Source organism: Lonchura striata, chromosome 3 (genome assembly GCF_050655825.1).
Source record: "Lonchura striata isolate lonStrDom1 chromosome 3, ASM5065582v1, whole genome shotgun sequence".
In the NCBI taxonomy this organism is placed as follows: Eukaryota; Metazoa; Chordata; class Aves; order Passeriformes; family Estrildidae; genus Lonchura; species Lonchura striata.
In genome coordinates, this window is record NC_140705.1 from 50167987 (window position 1) to 50191771 (window position 23785).

General features: G+C 38.1%; 2 long non-coding RNA genes across 2 annotated transcripts in view; both read right to left on the reverse strand.

Moving 5' to 3' along the window:
* The window catches only part of LOC110479666 (uncharacterized), a 181990-nt gene that overhangs the window by 12602 nt on the left and 145603 nt on the right, over nt 1–23785 (reverse strand). The gene's annotated exons all lie outside the window — the stretch shown is intronic.
* LOC146767891 (uncharacterized) overlaps nt 18579–23785 on the reverse strand; it is a 52827-nt gene continuing 47620 nt past the window's right edge. The window contains exon 3 of the long non-coding RNA XR_014953733.1: nt 18579–22531. This is a non-coding gene — a long non-coding RNA (uncharacterized LOC146767891). The remainder of the gene's footprint in view (nt 22532–23785) is intronic.

The window sequence follows — 23785 nt, forward strand, 5'->3', positions numbered from 1 at the left end:
TAGGTAAACACAAGTGTTTTGCTGAATAAGAGCAGTACTTAAATGAATGTGTTGATTGAGTACCTCCAAAATAAGACTTAAATTTCCCATGACCTTGTCCATATTATTGAATTTTCACTTTCCTAGCAAGATAACGCTTCGAAGACTGGAATAAACAAATCAAAGTCCTTGAACACAGATTTGTTAGATGGCTTTGTTTTTTCTTTTCTATTTCATGGGGTTTGCAATTTTCTCCACAGCTTCATGTAATGGAAAATGTTAGTAGAGCTGCGCTCAGATGGTAATCTGTGTTCTCCACAGAATCAAGCATTTTGAGTGAAGGCTAGAGAATGACAGTAGAAGAATCTCAAAATGAGCACTGAGTAACTTCAATCTATTTTGTCCCTCATTAATGGATTACCTGGTGCAGAGGAAGCTTGAGTCAGTTCTCTGAAACTATTGTAATAGAGGCAGAGGTATTGAGAGAATAAAGCCTAAAAGCTACATAGCATCAGCTCAGGAATAGTTTGGGGTAACAGGCTATCTTGATACCCAAAAAGTGTGGAATCCAGGGCTTTCTTGGCACTGTTACCCTCAGACTGGACACCCTTCACTTTCACATGAATACATTCCTACAGATCAATGCACTGTAGTCATAAAAGAAAGACTATTGTAAGGGAAATGTGATGGAACTAGACTTTTTTGCACTCTGAAGAAGATTAAGATGAAATGTAATAATAGCAGAAATTAATCTTCTTTAAACAAAGCTCTGATGAAAATGGATGTATTGAAAAACCTGAGCTGCAGCTCTTGACAGTTGTGGGAACTCAAAATGTCTCTCAGACATTTTTAGAGGTTCCGGGCCTTGGTCGGAAGCATTCTAGACCCTGGCAGACAGCTGAAAAACAGCTGTGATTTTGAGTTTGAGCCATGGAATGAATTGCCAACTTTGGAGGTGGAACAAGCAGTCACAAAAGGTTAGATAGTATAGTAAAAGTAGTTACAAAGTAGAGGGGAAATTTCTTTAGTATTGTACAGGGGGGTTTTCACTTTGTACATGGGGGTCAGAAGTTCTAAGATGGAGGAAAGTGGGCTGATCCTGTTCTTCCTCCTTTTTCCTTACCTCCATGTTCTTGGTGATGTTGGCACTCACAGATTGGTTTAGAGTAGAAAAACACTTGGCAACGTAGGTAGTAGGTATTGGGGAATAATTGTAAACATGTAATACATAATATATCTTATAAAAGATAGCAGCAGCCCTGGGCGGGGGGACAGACGAAGAAGACAGCAGATAGAGAGGATGTCAGGGTGTGTGTGTGCCCCTACCCAGGCCGCTGATCAAATAGCCGCAGTCCAAGAACATAATCTGTTAGATAACTAGCAATAAACTGCCTTGAGACCGAACAGCTAAAGCCTGCGGAGTTTTTCTTTGGAAGCACGGATGGAGGAGGAATTTCCACCACCATATGAGACCCCAAAGCAAGGCCGGGGTTCTCACAGACAGTGATCCACAGCCAGGCAGGCCTAAGTCAGCATGAAGACAGAAAGATGAGTTGAGTTGCCTGTAGTTCCCAAAAATTGTTCATTGCCTGTAAAAATATATAATCCTTCTCTTTTTAAGGCTAGAGGAACAAAATCTCCCTAGTACCCTGCTAGCTTTTGTGGAGAAGGAACCCAGACGTGGGAGAAATGCATTTTTGTAATGAATCATAAGTATGGACCTCTAATAAAACCGAACAATAAAATAGCTGGGTCTTTTGGACTGTTGGCTATAATTTAATGTAAATGATAAAAATGTTAGGTGTTCCAGCAGCAGCTGAGAATGCTTAGAGATGTGAGTAAACATTATGTTAACACACTTGTGAAAGTCACTGATAGGTATCTGTGTCATTCCCAAACAGAAAGAGCACACCTGGCTTAAACAGATACAACTCTCCTTGAAGCTAGTGGGAGCTGCTCTGATAGCTACGGCTGAATTTGGCCTGATGTGATAATCCCTGAGAACTGACCAGAAAACTTCTATTACCAGTCTCATTCTTCAACCACAAGAACATCCACTTTACCAGGAAAATGTATCCCCTTTTGTATAATTTGACAAATGTGCTTTATTCCAAAGAAAATGTTTCTTTGGGGAGAAAAAAAAAGTGTGGAGAAATACAATCAGTATTACTTAATCTTTCTCCCTTCATCTGGATATTCTCAACTCATTGATATTGCACAGGCTGCAATAGAACAAACAAATCAATCACAGCATGGCACTGTTACTGGCTCAGCCTCTCTCAAGCCAATGATAAGTTACTTTTATTCTCCCCCTTTTTTAAAAATGCAATTCTTCCTAGTGGGAGAAGCACCATCAGTCTTACTAATGTCAGTGTGGGTGGAGGCACTCCACAGTGCCATCCTTCCCTCTCCAAATAACCCCATACACCTATAGAAAAGCTAAATACTAAGAAGTGTTTTCCCCTCTGTGCTGGGGTTCTTTCTTACAGGGCAATCAATCAATAAATAATAGTATTGGAATTGTGTGGTATAATGAAGCAGGAGAAAAGAAGGAAAGAGGGCAAACTGAGGCTTTATTTTCAATCCAGGAAATCAAAGTCTATGCCAAGCCATGTTCTGCAGCAGGATCCTAGCTTTTATCTACAATTCTAAGTGGCTGCTGCATAATACTGCTTTTGGTGCTAACCAGTGAATTTTTTTTTTTTTTTTTTTTTTTTTTTTTTTTTTTTTTTTGGTAGGATTCACCTATTGTTCTGGTGAGCTCTGCCTGTGTAAGAACTGTACACTCCCCTCTGCTTCCCAACTAGAGAGTAAGTCTCTCCTGTGTGGTCTGAAACATAAAGCATGTGTTTGTGGATCTCTCCTTCTGTGGATCCAACCAAAATGTTCCTGCACTCACTTGTTCCATAGCTCCACAGTTCCATGTGTTGCCACATGACTGCTGGAGGTAAGCTTCATCTCGTGTCCCTGCAGGAAGAAGTTATAAAATACAAAGTGGGAGTTAGGCTGTCTGAGGCAACCCTTGGCCATTACGTGCAATGAGCTAAGGTCTGGTCACAGAGCACTTCAGCTAATGTCTCCTGCAGCTCACCCTGTTCCAGTCTGGCCTGATTGTTCCTTGGAGCTTTCCACTGTACTTTGCTACCATGGGAGCAAATCACAGCATGTTTCAAATTTTTGCCATGTGGTTTTGTTTCTGCTCTGCAGAATGTGTCTAGCCTAGAAATGGTTCTCTTTCTCAAGCAATGTTACAAGTGATATTTGGATTCTAAACTTACAGGTGTTTCAGCAATCCTGCTCTATAACTGGGTCCTGCAGATCCCAAATTGATGTCGTTGGTTCTCAGATTTTCTTGTCTTGGACTGTTTTTCAATCAATACTTCTTGTAACAGCTTTCACTTGGTGATTGTTTGCTGAGTGCCTTGGGAGTCACAGAAATCAAGGACCAGCATCCATCAGCTTTAATTAATGCATAATGCCCCCCTAGACACCTTTGAAAGGAAAAGAGTAGAAGTGAACAAATTTGAAGTGTAGCTTTTCAGTATTGGCCAACTAACACATGACAAAACAATGGAAAGACCTTGGACACAAATGATGTATTCTGCCTAAGATTCTGTTCTCACACATATCTTGCTACATCTTATCATTGGCCAGAGAAAAGGCATTCTTCATAACAAGCAAAACAAGGGTTATAATCTGTGGTTGACCTTTGATGGAGATAATGATACATTTTCTTTCAAAATCTGTGTGAGGCAGAGTTATTCATAGCTTCATGAAAATGTCCTGTTTAAAAACAGTACATTGTTTTAAGTTAAAAAAAAATCACATTTGATTATAGTTTACAAATGTCACAATCCTACCCTGTGCACAACAGGGGAGCTATGTTGATGTGGAGATTTGACAAGAACCCCTATAGAACAAGACATTGAAGAGGCTTGGATTGGTTTTAAATGTAAAATAAATACATAAAAATAAAACCAGAAGAAAGTTCATTTTTTTAAGTTTAGAACTAGACCCATCAGATAAACATATGAGTGGAGAAAATGTGTCATAAGACTTTGTATGCTCTGTAGTATTTTGACCGAAAAGCTTTCCCTGGATCATCTGACACAAGTTTGGTGCATTCAAAATTCCAGTGGATTTTAATGTAATTTATTTTTATCAAGGTGTTTTTCTCATCATATAAGTCAGATTGTCTACCTTCCATCTCAGGACAATATTTTACATAATAGCCCTGATCTGTACAATAATTCTGAAGGGCACATTTACTGCAGAACCAGTCAATACTAAAAACAAGATAGACTTTACTTCAATATTCCAACATCAAACTCTTCATTAATTACTCCTGTTCAACCCAGAAACTTTTTATTGTATGCAAACATTTCTGTTGGCAATTAAAATACAAGTAAATCTTCTGGGAGACTGATTTTATGGGCAAAAATTGGTTGTAATATCAATTTTCCTCAGTTGTTTAGACTTGGTAATTTTCCTGATGTTCTGCAATAGTTAGCAGCCTTTGTTTTATAAGGCAAGACAGGCACAAAAAAGTGCAAAAGACAGTTTGTCTTCGCAGTGTAGTAGAGCTTTATGTGTCTGGCAGCCAACAGTAGATTTCAATGTTTAAACATATTTTTTAAATGCTGTGTTTGCATATTGAAAGGGATGCTTGGAGAATGCAGGTTACCCATATGTAAATTTCATCACAAACACTGATTAAAATGAATTTCATAGGGAAAGGGCTATCTATGAAAGAGTTTAGGAGCTTCTGCAGTATTAATGCTTCTTGTTAAGCTTCTGCTATGCTCCAAACATTTCTTTCTTGTGAATGCATTAAATATTCAGGGGATGAAGGAAGGAGGATGAAGGAAAGAGGAGTAGAGAACTTAAATTTTGTGTGCCTGGGCTGTTTAGGAGGTGGATTTTGAATTCTAGGATAAACAGTAGCCATAAGTGACTGCAAAAACAATGAGCATTAGTATATCTGCTAAGAAAAATTTTAGGAGTGATTAAAATGTCAGCACTATCACCCAGTCTAAATAGAGCAGACTCTTCAGGCCTCTGGATTGCTGGATCTGATATTTTACTGTGACAGGATTTACAGTTGTTCTAAAGAAGTATAAACTAGATATGAGATCTTACCACATCATTTTCTGGGAAATATGGCCTCTTGCTTGAAAATTAAGGCAGGAGTTATTTAGGTTTGTAGAAGCACTTACTTAAGAACTTATGAGCAGGGATAGATTTCTAAATCATTGTGCTGGGCAAGGACTAATTTGGATTCTAATATACTGTGTGCAGTAGAAGTAATGCAACCTTTTCGACACACAAACCAAGCTAGAAACTAATTTATTTCAACACATATTCCTCTGTTTATCAAGGATAAAGACAGCCAAAAAATTCATAATCTTGTATTTATTGTAGTTTCATTTAGATATCAGGTTAAAAATAAAAAGCTATCAAACCCTGATGAAATATCCTATCTAAGTTTATACAGCCACACCACTTTGATAGTCCTGGAATCCATTTCCTATTCCTTTTCAAGACATACCTGAGAAATCTTTTGGTAAATAAAAAGTCATGGTTTTTTACCCTCTTTCTGTCAGGATGCAGTTCACAGACAAATATAGCATTTTAAAAAGATTTTGTCTGGACTTCAGTATAAACTCAGAAAAAAAGGTCAACTGAGAATGGATGGGAAATGATCCACCAAAATAATCATTATGTGGTGCCTTTTCATGCAACAGAAAATGAAGGGTTCGGTTTTCCCAAGCAAAGAAGGAAAACAAATACATTTGTGCAGTTTCTCAGCTGCTGCAAATAGATTCATCTTCACTGACCTCACCAGCATAAGCAGGCCCTGAATTTTACTTTATTATTCACATTACAGTATCACCATGAAGATATAACATGGTCCAAAGGTAGAAGAGAGATAGTAAGGGGGGAACAAAGGCAAAGATTGGACAGAGGTGCAAAGAGCAGAGTGTGCAGATGCTTTCTGCTGACACTGTACCACAGTGCATGGCTGTGCATCTCAGAGCTCAAGTGCCAGCACTGCAGGTGAGAACTGTGGAAGCACCATCCAGAACAAACATGAAAATATGGACTTGTGATCCTTCCAGCAGCAAAATCCTGGATGAACTTTCCCCCTTTAAACACCACTTTTAATTTCACCCTCTCTTGGGCCCCTGGGGCTGTACTTCTACAAAGCAGAGCAGAGACTTTATACATGTCCTGAACTGCCCCAGTCTTGACAGGAACAAGCAGCTCCAAGTTAATGCCTCCTGAATTTTTTGCTGAGCTGCAGCTCATTTTTGGTGGGGAAGGAGGGTGGAAAGTTTTATTCCTATCTCATAGGCTGATATGCACGCTGCTCTTCTGAGGGTCGTAGGTTTGAACCCCTCAGGCTAAGAAGAGAAATTAATTGCTTTCTTTTACCTTTGGGATTGCATATTTGGGAAAAAAAAAAAAAAAACCCAAACCAGCCCCCACCCCTCAGATTAACCCAGCCAAAAAAACCCCCAACAAGTAAGAAATCAGTGTGATGAGCAGTTTTTTCTTAAAGATAGTTACAAGGAGAACTGTTTGGTTTTTTGAAGGAGTTTCACCTCCTGGTTTCTCCAGGCTGGGAGAGCAGCAATAACACCTTCTGCAGTTCTCTTATCCTGTCCTTGGTGCTCCTTAAAAAGTAGGATTCAGCAGCTGCCTGCTGAGCCTACTGATCTCAGGCAGGTCCAAGCTTAGCATGTCAATAGTTTTGTATTTTATTAGGAAGTACCTGACTCTCCTATGAAGATATACAGTGGTAAAGATTTACCTCCAGGACCTAAGCTGGCAGCCTGTGCTTTCCTGGGAAAGAAGCTGGGATTAAAGCTGACACTTAAATAAACCTTCTTTTTAAAATACTTGTGAACTCTTGCAGGATAAAACAGGGGCAATCCACAAATTCAGTCTTGTTCTGCAAATATATCTTTTGTGAAAGAAGGCACAAAATGCTTAATCTATGTTCTTTTATGTGCAGCATGCATACAAGGTCTGAGTCTGCTGTACTAGAAAAAGTCAAAAATCAATCATATCAGGATGGGTTGTTGCTTAAAACTTACATCATACTCTAAAGCTGCTATATATTTTTACCTGTGTCTAAAAATCCTTCTTCCTTCATTAATAGTTACCATGGATTAATTAATTTGCAAAAGATGGCAAATATTTTGCCACTTTGTCTTTTACCAAGTGTCCTTTTATACAACTGGTAGTCTGTATTCCAAACTAATTCAAACCATCTCACCTTAATAGGTTTGTTGGTGTCTGCTTGCTTAAGTTCCTGCACCAAGTATCTGCTGCCATTTCAAGGCATGTTCTACAGAGTTCTGTAGAACTGTTTTCTGAAGGGAAAACAGCTCTGTTGAAGGGACCAGACAGAGTAATTTCTGATGGAAATTTCATGAAAATTGAATTATTTTGAAAAGCAAAATCATCATTCCTTAGGTGAAGTTCTGGTTTGTTTGGGGTTTTTTCCCAGATGTTGTTGCTACTGTGTTCTTGCTCACGCAAATACAGTGTTTTCCAAAATTAAAGCCACACAGTATTTCATCTCGGTATGATCTAACATTCATGCAACCTTTCTAGTTAGTTCTACACAAAGATTCCAGATGTTGCACTTGATGATCTGAGAGGCATTTTCCAAACTTAATTCTCAAATTCCACTTCTCAAGGTGTGAGATTATGAAGAATGTTACAGAAATCAGTTGGTCTGTAATCTTACATGAAGAAAGGGGGCCATGATTTTAATCTATCACTACCAAACTTAGTTTGTGAGTCAGTTTTATAAGAGCTACTTAATGTCAAACAAATAGAATAACAACAAACCTAGTTAAAACCTTATGAAGCACCACTTTCCTGTCAGTGCAGCTAGCTCATTTTCTTCATAGAATAAAAGAAACATGGGATTGCATAATGGTTTGTACTGGAAGGGACCTTTAAAGATCTTCTAGTTCTAACCAGCCATGGGCAGGGACATCTTTCACCAGACCAGGTTGCTCAAAATCCTGTCCAACCTGATCTTGAGCAGTTTCAGGGATGGGGTATCCTCAGCTTCTCTGGACTGCCTGTTTCAAAGTCTCGCCACCTTCATTGTATAGAATTTCTTCCTTATGTTCATCGTAAACTTCCTTCTTCCTGCTGAACCCTAACTCTTGTCCTCTAAGTATAGCCTTGGCAAAAAAGTCTCTCCAAGTTTCTTATAAGCCCTCCTAAAGTATTGAAAGGCTGCAATAAAATTTCCTCAGAGCCCTCTCTTCTCCAGGCTGAACACACCCAACCCTCTCAACCTGCCTCCATTGGAGAGATGTTCCAGCCCTCTGATCATCTGCATGTCCCTCTTCTGGACTTGCTCCAATAGTTCCACATCCTTTTTGTGTTTGAAGTCCCAGAACTGGATGGGGTATTCCAGGTGGGATCACACAAGAGCCGAGTAGAGATGGAAAATCACCTCCCTCAACTTGCTGGTCACACTGCTTTCTAAGCAGCCCAGAATATGCCAAAAATATTTTCTAGGTAGTAGAAAGAGTTGAAAACAATGGCCTCTTTGTTACTTTCTTTGTGGGGAGATTTCTCATTCAACTGAAAAAGCCATTTACTGCTTTTATTATTATCTCTAAGTATCAGCAAGGACCTTTAACTTGAGGTGTGCAGGTGTTCAGTGCATAAAAATAACAAAAGCACAGCTGAGTAGTGTATAAAGGAGCACAATTGCAAAAGCTTCATGCTTCATTCCAGCCACAGGCCTGGGCTTTTTCAGGCCATCCTCTGCCCCTTAATGGGTCCTGCAAGGACAATGCTCTGCAAGGCTGGACATCTAGAAACAGGCTGGTCGTGGTCCACAGTTCTGAAGGGTTATTCAACTACACGGCACTCAGAGTAAAGCAAGAGGAGCTGCAGACTGCTGGAGCTGATAGAAGCCTTGCCCAAGCTGAAATGCTCTAGAAATGCAAAGGATCACTGGAGGAGGAGTAAACAGCAATGCACTGTACATTCCAGCAGCACCTGCCAGCTCAGGAGAAGATATGCAGAACATAGTCTTATTTCAACAATAGTTGATTCTGCAGCATTAAGCATTTTAAAAATGTTCAGTTCAGTTGTATACAGGAGGCTAGCATAAAACTTTGGTAATGAAATGTGAAACATCTGTATCTGTAGAGCAGAACTAAGTTCCCTCAGCTACTTTTAAACAGGCTTTGATATTGGCAGCAACCTGGCCATAACAGCCCCAAGCTCAGCACAGGCTGATTTATCCTTGTCAGGGGAAGTATTTGGAAGTGGTTATAGTGCAGTCAACTTCTGTAACAGAAAGAAAGTCATAAATTCTGCAAACCACAGGAAAAACAAAACATGTATGACTATTTTATTCAGAGAATACTGAAGTTGGAGAGACAGCATTGCAGCTTCTTCATAGTGAAAAGGGTTAAAATTAGATGAATATATCCTATATAAATGACCAAATCAAAATGAATTCTACAAACTGTGTTACACAGTTATTTATGGGGTGAGTATGGATCTCTAGCATTAGTAATATACCCAGAACAGCTCTTAAGGTAGCTATGAATGATTGCCTCCAGCAAGGTCCAGCCCTTGTCCTCACCTGGTAAACTGCACAGGACGCACTCATAAACCTGTTCGTGCAGTGTCTGCCCTCTCAAGTACCAACCTCAGCTGTGTCACTACCCCTGTAAAAATTAATTCTCTGAGTGGGGCTAATATGAAAGACTCCTTTCCTACCTGTTTCTGCCTGTCAGTTAACTTGTTTTAATTAAATGTGTCAAACATACAGAGCTCTGAGTGTACAGTAATGGCTGCAGCATAGAGATCTTTGGAAAACAGTATGTTTGATGTTTAATAAATTTTCCATTGCTTTGGCACATCCCAAATGTGCTTCTGAGGAGAATATTGGCAATGATATATATGTATTGTGTATCCCATATTTCTCTAAAGAAATCAGCTGGCAGACAACTTGTGAGTGCTCAGACTCCATCTCTTTTGTCAAACCTGTATCCCTATGTGGGGTTTGACAGTAAAAAAAAGAGGTAAAATGCACTGTGGATTGCAATGGATATGCAGACATTGATGTAGCAGGTTTTACTTTCACTAGAAATATGCCTAAGGAAGTCAGAGAAGTACACTGAAGATCAAGAATTAATCTTTGAACAATGTGCTTGGGGAGCCAAACAACTTACAAGGTATGAAGTGAGGTGGTGGTTTGGCTTTATGGGCCAAGGAATACAAGCTATCCTGTGAAAACAGACACAAACTAAAGGGCACTTGAGTGTCACGTATGTTTTCACTGCTAGAAACTGGAGAGTCATTGGAGACTTCCATCAGTCAAGGCCAAACAAAAAGCTCATTGTGAGCTTGGGTCCCAGAGGCTGCTACCACTTGATGAAAATTTTCCTGGGAAACAATGGTTGCTAGCAGAACTGAGCAGCCCTGGGCTGGAAGGGTTGTCACAGAGACAGATGCATATTACAAAGAAATATGCAATTTGTTCTCCAAAACCCCTGAAAGAAGAAATCCAGTTCAAGATTCTCCCCAAGCAGTTTGTCAAACAGACAATAGCTTCACCAAGCTGCAAGGGACAGAGATCCTGGCCCTTAGGAAATGAGGACAAGCAGTGTCCATGCTGCTGCAGGGATATGGGGGGCCTGGTGGTCTCCCAGGGGGGTGGCTGCAGCTATAGCAGTGTGTGGGACTGCAGGGAAATTGGGATGTGAAACATGATGGATGTCATATGTATTAGAAATGCTGCACTGGACTGCTGATTGTTGTTTGATGGTGGTGCTCTTTTGCTTCTCTTGGGAGAGGAGTTGTTGAGGAAACTCAGCCTTCACGAGGCCCTTGTGGGAGCCAGCCAGGAAGGAGGAGTAGCAGTGGCGCTCAGAAACTCCAGTGGCAGTGAGGAGAAGTGACCATAGTCCCTGGGTTAAACTCACTGCTGCCACACTCCTCATCATGGAGAAGCATTGGAGAAACCCCTTTCCATATGTGCCCCAAAAAGACCAGTTATACATTTGACCTAGGCCACAATACCCAGAAACTCCTTAGGGGAAGGAAAAGGCATCGAAACCTCCTTTGCCTCCTCCCACGAGGCCATAACCCCTCAAAGGTTCATGCTCGCTCATGTTCTCCATAGCCGTTGTGATGCTGTGGTTTGCTCCTATGGGATGGAAGAGCTTCAAAGGCAGGGTGGAGAGCACTTTCACCCAGAACAGCCCCGGCCTTGTGGCAAGGGCGTGGGTTTTGATTTCCTTGGGCACAGGAGGGTGTAAACCCCAGCTTTCCCACATCTAGGGTAAAAGCCCTGACCACAGAGCTCTTGAATGCGGCAGAGGAGAGCAGTAACAGCTGCTGCTGCGCTTCGCAGAGCAGCAGCTCTCTGTGTTTTGGGAATGTTCATTGGCTCTACCCCTTGGGCAAGATGGGTGCAGGTGCAGGAAAGCTGAGTTCATTGGATCTGACAGAGCCAGAGTGTAAGTTAACTGGGTGCCATGACATGAGAGGCATTTCTGGACATGCCCACAACAGAATTTCAGGAGTCTGGAGAATTTTAATGTGAAAAGCTGGTGTCTCAGGAGCTTAGGCACTTCCAGGGTGTGGCAAAAAAATAGCAGGAATTTAGACTGCAGTTTTGGATGTAGGTGTTTCATCCTGGTAGAAATAAATACCTCCTTTCTGTCCAGAGGGATGTAGTTCCCTGAATTTGCCATGTAACTTCATGCTGAATAGGAACAATTCTTCAATTCAAGGAGCATTTGAGTAAAATGCAAAAGAGTAAAAACTGTCAGCAGAGATGATGCCACAAAGTTCTGACTCTATAAGATTTATGGGGCTGTGAGAAGCTATTTTGGATGAATCATAAATAATTACATATAACATACTAATGTAGCTGCAGAATGGGAGTTAGTTTAGTTTTAGCCACTAATTCAAAAGACTCTCCTTGTGAGCATTTGGTAAAAGTAGTTTAGTAGTTTATTAGGAAAAAATCTTCCTAAATGGCTAAAGATTAAATGAAAAAAAGAGGAAGAAATAAAATTAGGTGTCATAATCCAACAGCCCTGTTAAGGTTGTTGAGAAAAGGTAGAAACCTTTTTTCTCCATGAAACATTTCATAAAACACATGCATGCCTCTTAATACATTACTGCAGAATAATTGTTTCTAGTTTTATAAAGATGACGTATCATTTTAACACCGATAATTTAGCAATAGATGCAACACATTCAAGGATAAATGCTTTGGGCACAGTGCTAGAGTCAGCTGTCTTTGATACTAACATCACATCTACCAGACTCAGTGTTTTGAGAGGCAAATTTGACCTAATGCCCAAAGTCCATACAGCCAAGTGGAAAAAATTTACCAGCAACAACCGACTTGTCAACTACTACTGTTTCAAAGATTTGATGTGTTGTACTGGAGGCTGATTTTATCTCATTGGCCTTAGTTTATGCTGGTATTCCTCTGTGACAGCAAAGAATTTCTTTTGGTTGTAAACAGTAATAGTATCAGTCCCTAACTAGAAAAGTTCCTGAGGATGAGGAAAGCCCCATCCTTTTTCTTTCAAGGCTCTAAATTATTGCAAAGAGACAGAGAACTCCCTGAATGATGGAGATGAATAGGAGGGTTGCACCTAAAATGAGAGTCTGAGAGCTGTGTGCTGAAAGAAGCTCAGCCTGGTTTCCTATATTTGGCTTTTCAAAACATGTCCTAAGAAGATTACATTCCCACTGCTACAGCATCTCTTCTTGCTTTTCCCTACTCAGATCTAGGCTGGGAAGTCCCCTGAGCTTGCTAGTACTAATATGCCAGTATTGATAGCATGGGGTGTCCCAGGTTCTATAGAACAGCAACAGACCTTAAGGAAATATTCTTTTGCCAAAGTTTTTGTAAGTTAAATGGACAAGACACATAAGGAATTCAAAAAGACAAAGAACTGGAAAGTAAAACCTGAATCAGTCAGTGACAGAGCTAGGACTATAATATAAATATCCTTCTGCCAACTCAAAGACTGATTTTTTTTTTTTGATATCTCTGTCTGTCATTCCATATCTGTTTTTTTCCCAGTAGAAGGATACATATAGTATGTGATCTGCCCAATAAATATGGTTATATTTCCTCTCTTTCATTTCTCCCTGTCCAGAAAAAAACTTACAATTAGAAATGGCTGGGAACTTTTTACAAAGTCTTTTTCCACCAAAAGAAAAAAAAAAAAAGTTACCCGTGGGAGTTTAGCTGGTATGAAATTTATTGCCAAAATGAAAATGAATACGATAATATATATTATTTACCTAGAAAATAAGGCACCTGGCATCAAGCCTATAACCTATATGAGGAAGAACAAGGATTTGAATCAATTTTCTAGAATGCTCAACAAATGTGTATTCTATTGAGTGTTTCTATTTGCCTTTCTTAAAAAGAGAATATAATCTATAATCTAATGTATAAACCTAAGAGATTATTTGCGTAGCACCCTGTGTTTTTTAGCACCTATACTTTTCCAGTTTGAAATTTATAATTGAACACTTTATCAAATACATGGATTTTAGAAATTATACCATATAATTATCCTGAATAATTTTTGGCCTGCAGATTTCTGCAATTAGTGTGTTCTTACTGTTATATATTCAAAAAGAGAAGTTTAGGTTGTTTTGATTATGTAAGGTTGAAGAAAAGGTCATACAAAGCACTTGCATTCTGACTGGCTGGGGTCTACACCTAGATCCAGGTTTCTGTTTCGGAACTCATATTCTGCATACTGTTAATAACTACTAGTTTGTGCTTTAACTTTTCTGTTTGAAAATGTCTGACAGTAAAATTATCTGCTTGGACAGAAGAGGGTATAAGCAGAGCCATTTTTCTTATAAATACTTGCCTGATTACTTTTGCAAATTCTTTTTGCAATGATTTCCCAGACTGTTTAATATCCAGATCAAGCACCTTGAACGTTAGGATGGGAGTGGAGTGTGAGAAGATATTAAGGAAGTGAATGTAGATGCAGATGTAGAAATAGATTTGAAGCAATTAGATGGAAGCCAGTTTAACCAGATCCTCTATCTGCCTAGTGCATATTGCACAGAATTTGGTATTCTGTTTTTCTACCCTTCACCCCTAACTGCATGTCTTGCTGTGTAGACTTTAAGTAAGCTGCATGACTGAGACAGTGTGAAGAAAACCTAAAGCTACTCTAGTGTCTCTTTGGGACTGAAAAGTGGGTCTTCGGGACTTTGACTCTGGGGGGGTTTATGTCACTGCAAAAGGGCAGACATGAGAAGACTCCAGTCACATTCATGCCAGTCCCAGAGTGGGAAACCTGCTTGAAAAGCACCACAGTTCTTGAGCAGGAGCCACCTGACACCCTGAAAGAGGAGAGCTGGCTTTGCAGCACTCAAGCACTAAGTGAATTTGCTGAGCAGATTGACTGCTCCAGTGCTATTTATAGCACATTCCCCATCCGATGGTGCAGTTCTCCATCCCCTCTAGTTTGCCTTTCCTCAGAAAGGCGTTGGGAAAGTGATAGTCCCAATAGACTGAAGATAACTATACACGTACAGAAGTTATGTCAACATATGGTTTATGTAGTGCAGCCTCAGTGCAACATATTTTCTGCTCAGCGAGGCTTATTGACTCGTGTTCAACCTGGCTTGTGTTCACAAAATTGCTTACCAGCATATAATGGAGTTAGCTGTTGCATTGTTTCAGTACAGGCAGATTAAACTAATTTCTGCCTGTTGATTTTTTGATGTTAAAATACACTCAGTGCATAATTAGGTCATTTTGTCTCAATTTTATTTTTTTTAAAGACCTGGATTTGAAAGCAATTGAAACACACACCTGAATCTTCATCTATCAGAAACTGGAGAAGATTTTATTCAAGAAAACAGTCCCACTAATGCTGCTGATGAAATGTCTTCTATTCTAAAGACTATTAGAATCACATAATTGTTTTAGTTGGAAAAGAACTCTAAGCTCTCCTAGTACACCAATTAACCTAACATTGACAACTCCACCCCTAAAGCATGTCCCCATTAGAGTGTAATATTGAGATGCTACACCTGAATTATTTTCCTTCACTATCTAATGCAAGAAATAAAAGTCCTAAGAGACCACTAGAATAAGTTTTCCCAGAAGTTGTGACTGTGCATTGGATAAAAAATGCAAAATCACTGTCTACTGCACCACACTGGAAAATACTGCTGCTAATCATTCGGAAACAAGCTGCGACTGGCTAAGACACACAAATATTAAAAGCAAATATTTCTTGAATTTACTAGTTCCTTTACTTTCTACTTTACATTGAAGGTGCTAAGGGCTCTTTCCTGGAAAAGTTTTCCTCCTGATTGAGGAAACAATAGACATGCAATAAGCGTAGACACAGAAGCTTTTTGTCAGGACTAGTTCTTGCTTACAAAAGCATTTTGCAGATTTTACATAAATTCTAATTTATTAAGGGATCAGATTTTACATTAAAAACATTTATGCTGGCTAACAGGAAAATGTTAGGTTTAGGATTTCAGGAGTATTTTTTTCATTACATGGCTGCTGGTGAGCAGAAGTATGTCACTGCAATTTTGCGACAGCAGCAAAACTGCATTGAATTTTTTTTTTTTTTTTTTTTTTTTTTTTTTTAGTTCAGGGTCACTAAATGTATGTCAGTCTGGTCAGCCATATTCATCAAATTCAGATTTAGATAATTTAGCAAGACATTGAAAGGGAATAAATGTTATTTTTACTTCTGTCATAAAATAAGTTATATTATTTTGACCAAAAACATAGTCTGTGTAAAATATATATATAAGTAGATTAATTTCTGTTTGTGCCTACTACATTTCCTAATAAAACTTAGAAAAATGAGTTATTAAACACCAAACATACTATTTTCCAAAGATCTCTATGCTGTAGCCATGAGTAATTACTGTACACTCAGAGCTCTGTATGTTTGACAAATTTAATTAATTTGTCAATTTCCTTAATCTGCTAAGCATTTACAAATTAAAAAAAGCAAAAACCTCTATTCTAAAATTATACCCTATGTTTTGCCTCAGAGCAACCCAAATTTCTTGTGAGGTCAACTAGTCATTATATTCATATGACTGGTTTTTGGAATAGTCTTTAAAAAATATACAAAATAGCAACATACATGAATTGGAAGCTTTGGAGCTGCATATTATCTTTTAATAACATGCCAGTGCTATAAAAGTGTGAAAGACTTCACACTGATCTCAAGTATCATAATGCATTAGCACTCAGCGAGGGTCATGGTCTTTTCTAAACCTCTGAAAACAAGGAATTATTTGCCTGGGAGTAGATTACTTGAAGGATGGGCATCCTAACAGCTGGATTCTCCAGGATCAGGAAAGATCCATGAGCAAACTCAAACGATGAAGGAACTCTGTAGATAGCCACAGGTTGTTTGGGTTGTCCTTGGGCTGTAGAACTACTAGGAGTCCTACTAATAAGCTTCACCATATATCCTTGTGGCTGGACTGCACCTCCCATTGCTGCCTTTCCCTGGGTGTAAGAGAAGAGAAAAGGCAGAAGCACCAGTAAGACAAGTATGGTAAAGAGAAATGTTTCTTTTGCAGAAGCTATCATTTGTGGAAGGCAATATGTTCCACCTCCTAAGCAGAGAAATAAATACACAGGATGAATTATCTCTGTCTCACTGGCCTTTTTAATTGATCAAAATATTATTAAATTTACAACAAAAACTGATAAGAACAAGACATACTTTTAGAGAAATGTCAGTCTTGAGAGCAATCTTAATCAAGGCACTAAGGAGCACAAAATAGAGAAATGTCTGAAATTGTCTGCCTGTTCTAGGATCCGATGTAATAAACAAGAGAACTAAGAACTGCTCAATTTATTGACTTAATTTTACTTAGATGGCATTAATAAATTTTGAAATATGTTAATGACTTATAGAACTTAATACAGAAAGGGACCAGCTGAGTAAATGAAGAGAGTGGTACTTCATCAGAATGAAGTTATTTTTGGATCAGCATCAATTTGGAAATAAATTATATTGATTATATTAATACTTATGGATTAATGTTCTAGTAAAGAATGCCAAAATCTGCTGCTGAAAACCACACCAAACTAGTAAGCAGGACAATCATGTACTTAAGCATGTGTCCACACTATGCAAGAGGAATTGTCAGCACTGAAGCATCTTTGAAATTCCATAATGTTCTAGAAGCAAATTTCCCATCCCAAAAATTTCCAAATCCAATCACAGAAATTCTGTTTTAGGCCTTCACTCAAAAGGTGCAGTGTACTGGTAGCATGATTAACAATCATGTACTCATATGTATTATTTTACACATTATATTAAGCATGTCTTCCTTTTCCATCAGGATTCAATGCCAACAAATGCAATAGAAAAATCTAATTGAATTCAGTGACCTTTAATGGTACTTTTTGTATTTATACTCTCAATTTCTGGCAAATATATTATTACTCATCATATATAGGCTGCTCTGACAGTTTGCTTTACTTACATGAATAGTTCCACATGGATACTTTATTGCAAGGAATTTTGGGAGTCACTAATAGCTGGACAAGGGACACTGATTACTGAATTCCTGTCTCTGTTTTCAGTTTTGGACTGACTAGTATGTTTATATGATGCAGAAGTCAACCACAGGATGCCTAATTCATACTTACAGCAGTGCATGTTCCTATTATTTTGTGTAATAATATATCATTTACTTTATAAAGACTTTTCTCATTCTATTTTATCAGTGGTTCACAGACAAAGTTAGAAACAAGTTGAACATCAGGACTTGTAATTTTTCTAAGCCTCGTCTTCAAATCTTTCCTCTGTCCATATTAATTATAAATTGCATTCATTACACTGAACACTATTTATTTGCTTCTTCTGTTTATCTGTTTTGCCTATCTGTAATACCACAGTGGGAATGGCCTGTACAATGACAAGAAAATGACCTGTGTCAAACAAAATAGATGGTTTGCATGCAGATAAAAAAAGCAAAACCAAAATATTTGCAGCATAAATAATATTTTTTCCATCTTTTGTTTTCCCATTGTTCAATATGAATTAAAGATCTAAACATCTCAACTGCTACCAGCAAAAATTCTGCATCTATTCCTCTATCAAAAGATGTGATATTTAATAACTTTCCTCACTGCTTCTTCTCCAAGATATGAACAGAATTTTTATTTCTCCATAAGAAGGGAAACTGTATTTTAATGTCCTAAAACCTTAATTCAGCTTAGTCTGATTGGATTTTTTTTAATATGTAAATGTCTCGTTCTTCCTGTTGTGCTTTTTATTAATGCATGATATTTCTCTTCATGAAAAAAGAAAAAAGAAGTGAAAGTAGTAGCAGAGGAAAATACACTAAATATGAAGGAACAAATAACCTGCTAAAGGCAGAGGTGAACAGGCCTAATAAGAGGCCCCATTTTAATAGTTCAGTCTTAACAGATTACCACAATGTCACCCCAGAAAAACACCTTAAATATAATGATAGCAAATTTTTCAGTGGTACTGGCAGGTATTTACTTTCAGGTTTTATTCAGCCACCTGGCTGAATAAAGCCACCAGCTTTTATTTTACTTTAAGGGACCAAGAGGTAACTGTAAATAAGACTGAAATTCCCAGGGTAATTCAGTTCTAGAAGAGAGGTTCAAACAAGCTGTCCCTAATCCATCTGTGTCAATATATAGTTAAGCTCTGAATCTCCTTATCACAGCTTGTTTCAGATGCTGAAAGTTTGCATGATTTCCAAAGTCAACTACACAAATTCATATAAGAAAAGTCCATTGAGAGTTATTGTATATGCCAGACAACCAGAGCAAAAAGTCAGTGAGGCACAAATGGTTGCATGATGGATGAGTATTCTTCAGTGGAATCACTTACAAACTTCCATAGGCATACACTTCTTGACTTTTTGATAATAGGACTCTGAGCTGAGGTGTGACCCAGTCAGATCACTCTCATGTTCTTATGCATCAAAATAATTGAGATGGCACATGTTACTTTCTGAGGAAAGCTCCCCAACACAAGTAGCTCACTGAAAGTGTACATGTTCAGTAGAAAGGCTGCCCACCTGAGATACTTAAATTACTATTTCCCACTTAGCTACATTTGAGAATTATCAACAAAACATTCTTAATTTTCATGTCCAGCTCTTCATGTCCATCCAGCTCTTCTGGGTGGATTTGAATTTACTATCTGTAGGCACCTTCCCTGAAGAAACTGGTTGATACCTACCTCTTGAGCAATGGCCTAATGATTAGAGTACATCCAGGAACTGTGTCACCTGGATTTTGATCAAGGCCCACAGGGTTGGGCAACACAGTTAGCACTTCTACAAAGAGCATGCTAGTCTAGAATAGAAGGTTCCCATTTTGTACGGTATTCAGGAGAGGTCTTTTTTGTCTGAGTTGAAAGCTGGGATCCCAGGAGTACAGATTCTAGGAGGGAGGGAGATCTAGCAAGAGTGAGGCTCTCTTGGGAAGCAAAGGAGAGTACTCCGGCAAAATTCAGGGGTGTGATTTACTTCCAGGCCATTGCTGGCATGCACTTAATTGAAAAGCAAGAGAGGAAAAGTAATGAGGAGTCTAGACAGCAAACTCTTGTATCTCTGTGGCCTTGGGGATATATGAAAAGTCTTTTAATGTTCTTCTGTATACATGTCTACATTTAAGTCAAATAAAATAATAAATGGAAATCAAAGCCTTCTTTGCTGAATAATTTTTATATTCATTTAATAATTTCCTATTTAGAGCATGAGTTTTGAAAGGTTTCTCACATTGCTACGTCAAGGAAGTCAAGGATGGTCTGTTTCCCCAAGCTTGACACCACTGAAGTGGAAGCAACAGGAGGGAAGGGGTGAGGAGGCAGCAGGAGGACAGCTACTGATGACAAAGCAATCTGCATTTTCCTGTGGAAGGCAAATAAGAGATAACCACAGCAAATGAAGGATTAAACTGGGAACATGTTTGCTTAAACCTAGAGTAATTTCCAGTTACCATTGTTTGATTTCCAAGCAAACAGTTTGTTGCCAAATTAGAAAAGTTTGTATCAAATGACCTGAATCTGATTACAGTTAGAGGTATATTAGGATAGTCATGTTTGTAATAATTAATAAGCTTGGTTTTTATGGCTGATTTGAAATGCAAGTAATAAATTTTGTGTATTTTATTTCTGCTATGAACATCTATTTCAACCACAACTTTCACAAGGCTTTGCTTCACTCATTATCTGTGGAGGTGCTCAGGCAAAATGCTACAAACCTGGACAGGTCTGAGCTTTCTCTTTCCTGAATTTCAAACTGCTGAAGGCACCTTTTAAACAAAATGTGTCTCTCAAAATCATTCATCAGGATGTTTCTGTTACTTTGCACTAAGAAGAGGTTCAATATTGTTTCAAATAAATATTATTTTACACTATTTTGTTCCTCTTGTTAAGTTCTGACAGTCAGTACAATCATTCATAAATATATGGCTGAGGACAAATACAGGCAGGTTGTATATAAGTTGTACCTATTTTTTCCTATACACCAAGAAGTATTTTTTTATCTACTTTTGTATTTTCTAGGCCATTCATGCATCTTTCTTTTTTGTATCTTTTATATCTATTTGTACATGAACTCCTGGTTACCATCCTATTCATTTTTCTATTTATTATTATGCAGAGGAAGATAGAAAAGAAGATAGAAATTAATGCTGTCTTGCTGTGATGTGATTTCAAATTTATACCAGAATTAATTGAATATGGCTGTGCTACTCACCAGTGGGTGACTGGTCATGAATGATGAATTGCAAGTGGAGAATATATATAATCCCAGAGTGACTCCAAGAAACTAAACAATTACTATTTGAGGTGTAGCTGAGAGGGTTAGACAGTTTCCAAACAGTTAAATGGATAATTTTGTATCCTTCCTATACACAAGCCAGAAGTAATTTTGACAATTACTTGTGCACCTCAAGATTCAGATAACCACCTGGTTCCTCCTAATTGGCCTATGATGGATGGCAGAAAAATCCTGCTGGGAGAGTTTTATCTGGTACAGAACTGAGGCCTGATATGAAACTCATTGATGTCAAGAAGGGCCTTCCAAAAAAACACCAGATCAAAAGATGTCTTTTGTGGAACTACAGGGACACAGTGTTGCAAACAGAAAACAACAAAATAAAAAAAATCCCACAAAATTATCTTACTGCTTTAGTATTGGCTGTGGGATGGTACTAAAAGCACATAATCCAAAAAAGAGAAGACTTTATGTCAGAGATATCTGTCACCAGGTGACGCCAGCAATTAGATTTTTTCATTTAGCTTTCTTATGTGTTTTATAACATTTTAATACATATTTCATTCCTAGTGTTTTGTGATGTCTATTCTATGTACCAGGTGAATAAATAAAGCAATAAAACCATGTAATTTACATTTTTGTAAGTATAGCAGTGGAAGAGAACAATTAGTCTTGCAAGAAGACTTTGGAGTTGCAATGATAAATGTTAACAACCCTCGAAAATCATCTTCCGGCATATAGAGAAAAAAATTAATCAATTACCAAATACTTGTCATTTTACAGAGTTTTCAATCATTTTTTAACCATACCAGTCGCTAACTTGCCAATTGGCCTTTGTGGATGAGTTAATAGTCCAGATACTGTCGTGAACTGCCAGCCAGAAACAATGAAGTTGCCATTTAAGGATGTGTGGTGGAATAAATTTCTTGATAGGATTATAAAATGCAACACATAGAAAACAGGTCTGCAGACAGATAGCCTGCAATTCTCAGGAGGAGAATTGGAAGCAGAGGTCACAGTCCCTTACAACTAGCCCTTCCAGACATTACAATGTTATCCTGAAGGTAAAATAGGGTGAGTGTTGGTGGAGATTATTTGGATTGAAAACCAGCAGATTTTTGTCATATTTTTAACAGTATATTGATTTTAATTTATGTTGTTAGCCTGAATAATTTAGATTATATCAAGACCGAAGATTAAATTTCAGGAACTTTCCTTTTTCATTAAATGCTTCTCTTAACTGCAGGTCTGCACTTGGACCCCATTTAATGTTTTAGTTGGTTTAATATTACATTAGAGCATACAGGCCAGCCAAAACACAGCCTCACTTAACATCTGGCAAATAACTAAGCCAAATAATGAACCTGAAGCACTCCTTGTTGGAGTCTCTCTTTCAAGTATGTGAAAGGTGATGGACTTGTTTCATGAAAAAAAAAGCCAACACATATTTGCAAACAGAGAAATTACACGACAAATGGATTTTAATGAAGAAATTTCCTTTAGGTGATGGATGACAGGTCCTCATAATTATTTGCAGGATGAAAAATAGCTTTCTTAGAAAGCATTTAAAGAGGGACAACATTCAGGATTGACCCTGAGGTGTCCTAGCACAGATCTTTTCTGTTCTATTTTCCATTTCTGTTCTTCTGTTTATCAGTGCTTTTTCAATCCCTTTGCTTGGTGGAAGGGAAGAAATAGATGAGTTGAAAATCATCCAGTGCAGACTTTCCTCCTGTGGAAGAGATTAGCAAAGTGAAGCTTATAAAGTCTTTGTAAACAGGCTGCATACTTAGAAATCATAACAATTTTTTAAATGTAATGAGGATTTTCATTGAAAATAATTTTGTTCTCTATTCCCTTTGCCCTCCAGAAGCAACCTTTTTGGAAGTCCTTTTCTCTATAGTTTTTAGATGTTATTTCTTTTTTTCACTTCTTCCATGCTTTTGAGATAGCTGCTAGTTCTCTGCCATTGCTCCCAACCAAGTCTGTATCTCTTTGAAGTCACCAGAATGTCATTATTTCAACCAATGCAAACTCAGTTTATCATCTTTTAGGTTCCTATTTTTTACTTCTGCTAGGTCTCTTATTGACAAATAAAACTTGGGACCTGTACCTGCAAACATACCAGACTTCCTTAATTTATTTTCCAGTTTACTACAGTAAAATTTGGGGTAGTTTGGGATAGGGAGACAGGAGAAAAGATGGAATGGGAAAAAAGAGAGTTTGGTGACAGGAGGACAGCTCACACATAATGCAGTGGCTGTCTCAGGACTAGCTTTACACATTCTAGTCAACATTTCAACAACATTAAGTTACGTTCAGAAAATATTCTGTACTTTGGAGAATAATTCTGCCTGTAGGTGTAATATTAACTATTTGATACTTTTTGCATACCTCCTTCATTCCTTTCTAACAGCTTGGTTTCAAGTTTCCCAAACTTCCACAGATTCTTTCTGACTTACATGTTTCGATTCTAACTCCTTATGTCTGTATTTTTTGGATTGAAAATTATATAATTTATGGTAAATCCAAGAAGCTGGAAGCAGCACAAATATCTCAAAAAATGGAACAGGATCTTCATCATGGCGCTAATTCTGACCCTATTCAGTTCATAAATCATTACGGAACCTCATCTTTTACTTAATAGTATTCTGTGAAAAATGATGTCAGCAAATTGCTTCAGTCCTTAGACTTTGGGCCAATTAGGAATAACAAATCACAAATTGTGAGTGTTCAAATCTCCTTCAATTCTCATTATGGAAAGTTTTGCTCACTACTGAAAAACTGTTAACTATACCTAAAGATATGCTCTTCAGGGCCAGTACAGGACATTTTACCACTCGGTGAGAACACAAAAGTGGATTTTTTCCTAGATGTCAATGGGGAAAGTCTTTATATACAGGTCTGCCTCTGGCCATACACTGGGTGTGGCAGAGCTTACAGAACCAGTTTAGATTTGTGGTAGAGTATTTCTTCTCCCTCAAAT